The sequence below is a fragment of the Lemur catta genome, chromosome 2 (genome assembly GCF_020740605.2).
Source record: "Lemur catta isolate mLemCat1 chromosome 2, mLemCat1.pri, whole genome shotgun sequence".
Lineage (NCBI taxonomy): Eukaryota > Metazoa > Chordata > Mammalia > Primates > Lemuridae > Lemur > Lemur catta.
Window position 1 is genome coordinate 23,130,591 of NC_059129.1, and position 6,139 is coordinate 23,136,729.

Genomic DNA, 6,139 nt, shown 5'->3' on the forward strand with positions numbered 1-6,139 from the left:
AAAAGGTCAGCTATACAGAAATAGAGACTAAAACAGTGGTTACCATTGGCATAGAGAAGCTGTTGGGGGAAGGAAATGGGGAGATGTAGGTCAAAGGATACAACATAGCAGACATTTAAGATGAACAAGTCTAGAGATCTACTGTACACTGTGAGCATTATAGTTATTAAATTGTATAAAGATATTTTGTTAAATAAGTAGATTTTAGCTATTCTTGTCACAAAAAATATAACTATGTGAGATGACAGATATTCACCATAGCAACCATTTTACTATCTATATGTATCCTTTAACATCATGTTGTTAACCTCAAATTAAAAAAAAAAAAAAAGTATGGCTGCTGTAGACAGAGTACATGGGGCCCAAGATGGGACACAGCACCTTGGGAAAGAGGGTGCTGAGTAAGAAAGTCCAGGGAAGAGATGAAGTTGCCATGGTTAGAAGGCAAGGGGACAAGTATGTTAGTTAGGAGGGAGACTGGTAGAGAAGGGGGCTTGGCAGATATGGTGATGAAGAAAAGATGGAGTAACTCCCTCCACAGTCAAAGCATCATTCACTCAAATGGTCAGCTGGCTAGACAAAAGGGCAGTTAAGATGGAAATCAAAGCCTAAGGACATGACAGAGTTGGCTAGATGCCTGCCAAGACCAGAGTAGAAAGGAAGATGACAGAGACAGCTCTCCAGACAGAGACGATACCTACCAGACCCTTGTACCAGATGGGGCCTCATGACAAATTCTCACCAGTAGAGTTGAGTAGAATTGTTGTCATTTGCTACTGGTGATAATGTGTTCTCTTCATCCTCTCTCCCTGTCTGTTAATGAGCAGATTGACCTTGGAAGCCTCATGAGGGAGAACTAAGAGTCCATTGACAGGAAAACTGAAGTCCCTAGAAGCCACTCTCTAAGCAAGAGTGCTTATTTTGGACTTTGCGTAATTGAAAACTGAACTTCTATTATGCTGTTTGTGTTTGTTAGAGGAAATATCATTCTTAAACAATGGACAAAGCATCCAGCAAATGCCCCCAACTTCAACAATAAAAGTCCTCCACCCCACCTGGAAGCTGGAAGCCTTTGGATAAGCAGGTGGGTGGAAAATCAATCTCTACCAAGGGGTGGGGGAGAAGGAAGGAGGAAGAGAGGGAGGGAGGAAGTAAAGAATGAAAAAAGGAAAGGAAAGGAAAAAATGAAGGGAAGAAAAAAAGAAATTAAGAATGAAAACGAAGGGAAAGAAGAAAAGGGAAGGAAGGGAAAGAAGCAAACAAGCTATAAAAAAGGATACAATTGGAGGGAAGAGGAGGCAGGCATGAGGCCCCAGAAATGCTCAGTGGGTAATAGTAATGAGCTGCTTGGGGAACCATGGGCCTGTCCCTGGGCAGGACAAATAGTTGCAGAGTGAGCCCCCAGTCTCTGATTGGCCCCCAGGGAGTAGTTCAAGCCAGCTGGATTAAGAGTAGGCCACTCTCAGTGGGCAGGTAATTGAGACTAAATTTAAATGCAAATTCAATAACAATCCCTAAAGGCTTTGGAGTGGAGAGCCTAATAAGTCCATTCTAAAGGTCATCTCTGAGAACTAATGTAGGAAAAAACAAGAAAATTTTGAAAAGTAGAATGAGGAGAGACTCATCAATATATGGCAAAGAATTATAAAGCAAGAGCATTTGAAACATGATCTCTCTTTAGCACAATTATAAAGTAGTTCAGTAAAACAGAACAAAAATCAGAAAGAACTGGAATACAGTCATGAGCTGCATAATGATGGACAGTCAATGGTGGACTGTGCACACAATGGTGGTCCCATAATATATAATTTTGTTTTGTAGGTATGGGGTCTTGCTATGTTGCCCAAAATGGTCTCAAACTCCTGGTCTAAAGTGATCTTCCTGCCTCAGCCTTCCAAGTAGCTGAGATTACAGGCATGAGCCACCATGCCCAGCTCCATAAGATTATACCACATTTTTACAATACCTTTCCTAAGTTTAGATACGTTTAAGTGCACAAATGCTTACCATTTTGTTCCAATTGGATACATTATTCAATACAGTATCATGCTGTACAGGTTTTTAACCTAGGAGCAATAGGCCATACCACATAGCCTAGGTGTGTAGTAGGCTATACCATCTAGGTTTGTGTAAGTACACTCCATGATGTTCAAACAATGATTAAATTACCTAACAATGCATTTCTCAGAACGTATCTGCATCATTAAGTGATGCATGACTATACTCTCAAGCTATGAGTCAGGACTAAGACTGCAAATAAGTTAAAACCCAATATAATCAAGCTGCCAACTCCAGGGTCAAAACAACAACAACAACAACAACAAAACTGCTCTGCAATGGTCTCCCATTACCAAATCTGAACAATAACTGTCATTGTCCTCTCTTAGATCGAATTCCTTCCCTGGAAAAATCAAGCTGGGCCAAAAGGATGGGTGAGATGATTTGTCCCTCAGAGAATTGCCAGCTCTGGGATCTCAGCTTCTCTTTCTAGAAGGATGTGGGGAAGCGTGCTAAGCAGACAAAAGACAAAGTCACTACAAATAACAATTTAGTACATGATAAAAGTATTTCAAATCAGCAACAAAAATGCGGATTACTTACATGGTGTCAGGACAACTAGCAATTCATTGAGAAAATAAACATTAGATTCTCTCATCAAGCCAGATGTTATCAAGGAAACATGGAAAAATGTCAATGAAAAATTCACTTATTTTTTAAAAACAGGTTGTTTTGTTTGAAGAGAAAGAATACTTAATATGTAACTAAGTTCCAAATGAAAAATTTCTGCACTATATTCTATTTCTTCATTACATGGAAATTTACAGAGCATAAACCAGCTGATGAATCGTTTTCTCAAAAGAAATAACTTGCCTCCAAATTGCTCTAACACTTGTGAATTACACAATATTTTAAAAATGTATTCCTTTTCAAATTCTGATGCCTTTTATAGCTACAAATAACAAAGAGATCAACTCAGGCTTATTCAATAAGGAAAATTAGTGACCTCAGGTTCCCAATACAAAGCCACTTCAGAGCCACTAAATTCAGTACTCTGTAACAATCACTGGCCAAGCTTTTCCATTCTGCTCCCCATCCTCAGACCACCAGTCCTGAGCCACAAGATGCAACCAATGGTCATATTCAGAAGTTTAAAGCCATTATGTTCATTGTCTGTTTATCAATGCTGAAACCTTTCCCAAAAGTCACCCAAAATATTAAATACTTCCCTACACATCCTAGTGCTAGTCAGTGCTTAGTCATATGCCCAACCCAAACAATTCCTGGTGAGGAGAGGAAAACCGGGCTACGTCAAAGTTCTTCAGCAAGGAAGGGGCAGAGAGCAGCCTTCCAACCTGCTGCATGGAAATACAGGTAAACAAGGGAGAAAGAGTCAAGACACAATAGCTGCCATCCTGTTATGCAAAGGGTTCCTGGGATCCAACCACTTGAGCTGTGCCACTGTAGCTCTTTAGGCACTCCTTGGAAACATGTCAGGAGTAGAAAGAGAAGGGTAATTTCTTTATACAGCACTGTTTTTACTGTCAGAGTGTAATGAGCACTACTATTTGCAGCTGGTTCTTAACATAAGCTTGTGCTAACAGTGTACCCTGCCTTTGCATACATTCTGAAATACGTTATTAAAGTGACTAAAACCCAAGACACTTGAACACTTTAAAAAAAAGGCATTGTTTGGTTTCTTTATTAATGAGCAGATCAGTAACAACGGACAGAACCATTTGTATATGCCAAGACATAATAAGTGGTGTGGTACTTCTCCAAAACTTTTTATTATAAAAAATGTCAAACAAAACTCTTTTAAGAAAGTACAGTGAATACTCATGTACCTAACACTAAGTTCAACATGTGCTAAAATTCTGCCATTTTTGTTTCATCTATATATGTATGTTTTTCCTGAACTACTTCAAAGCTGCAGATATCATGACAGTTCATCTCTATATATTCAGCATGTGGGTCCTAGAAATAGATACTAACAATTACCACACCTAAGAAAATTAACTCTAATTCCATAATGTCATCTAATACCATTCCATGCTCAAATTCCTCTAACTTCCTCCAAAGTATCTATGTAGATGTCTAGTTGGGCCTAATGTCTTTTGAATTCAATCAAGGCCTATGTACTGCATTTAATTATGTCTCTTTAATAAAACACAATCCTCCCACCATTTCTTTTTAAAAATGACATAGATTTTTTGATGAGACCAAGCCAGGTATCTTATAAATGTCCCACATTCTGGATTTGCCCGATTTATTTTCTCACCTGATGTTGCTCCTCTGTCTCCTGTATTTCCTGTAATCTAAAAGTTAAGTCTAAACACTTGCTTAAATTCAGATTTAACATTCTGGCAAAATAATACTGCCAATATGACATAACTACTTCATACTGCATTTCCTCAAGAGGCACATGTCGCTACCATTACTGTTACATTTAATCAGTTGGTTAAAGTGGGGCAGTCATTCCATTGTTAAGGTACTTTTTTTCCAATTTCAATGAGTAAGGTATCTGTGGGAAATACTCTGGCACTAACAAGCATCCCATATCCCTCACATCTAGTGATTTTAGCATTCATTCATGATCTTTGCCTAGATGCACTCGGGGTTGCAAATAAGCAAGTTTCCAAATTCTGTCATTCCTTCTGCATTTATTAGCTGACATTATTCTATAACAAATAGCTTTCCATGATGGAGATGAACAAATGCTCCTACTAAAAGGGCAGGATGAAAACCTCATTCTTTCTCCCTAATTACAGAGTAAGGAGTTTGTTTAAGAGTCACCTTTAATGGCAGAAATGACTTTAGCCTCTTTCTCTTTTTTCTATCACTATGGACTCAGGCTTTTGTTTATTCAAAATGTTACAGTCAATTAGTCATTCCTTTTGATCATCAAAGTGCCTCAAATTTGGCCAATGGAAGCCTCTTCTAACTAGCTTCTGTGTCCTTTCTCACATTCCCATTAATCTTTGTGTGCTTCCTTGGTTTCTGACCCAGGAGGTCCCAGGCTCACCTTGGACACTTCAAGACCCAGATCTAGACCTAGCTATTTCTCCAAGGAGTACTGGTTCCTTTACAAGCATCGTTAGGGACTGAATTTGCTCATCACTACAGGGTGTCGTTGCTTCTAGGTCCTCTCAGTGAACAGAGCTAGGAAATGTGTGTGATATATATACATATATTTTAAGTGAGTGACATTTTCAATTCATATTTGTCATTATGGGGAATTGTATATGAATACTTTGATTTTTTTTATGGTCATCTCTTAAACTGGAAATTTTGGTTCCTGGTAACTTTAACAATTTATTTTTGCTTGAACCTATAACATACACAAAATAGATTCAAAATAACACCAATGTTACTAACATGGAAATTAATGAGTGATATTTATCATTTTTTAACAGTTCTTTTTGTCCTGAAACATCCCACTAAGGATGTACAGTGAAAATACTGTGTTCAGAGGTCTCTTGAAAGACTGACTTTTTCTATGTGGTTATCAATTTGATATAAACTTAGACTGATTTCTCTCTGCTTTCAATTTCAGAATCCGCTTTTTTATATGTAAATCAATTTCGTTTATTCAGAGGTCAAAACTTCATCAAAAAGTATATAAAAAGAAGGCTTGCCTCCATCCTTGGGCCCACTACCCTACTCATTCCTGTCTCCACAGGTATTCATTTTCTAGTTTATAGTTTATCCTTCCATTTTGTAGTTTATCCTTATTTGCAAAAATAAGCTACATATATACATACACAGATATATACATACATACACACATTATATATATATGTGTGTGTATATATATATATATATACAGACTTCCTCTTAATTCATACACAAAAGGTAGCAAGCTATATAGTTCTCTGTATCTTTTCTATCTTAATTTTTTGTACTTCAAATTTGTCAAGCATGTCACTTATAATGTATATTGTACTATAAAAATACAAAGAAACACTGGTGGCATCTAGTGTGGGAAACCTGTCATAACAGTGTTTAAGCTATGGGGAGACATTTCCTACTGACAACTATGTTGAGTTCCACTATGTAAATTATATATACACAACATATGTATGCTGCCTACTAACATATGTAACCCCTACTTATCTCAGGTACTCAAGTATCTAATGCT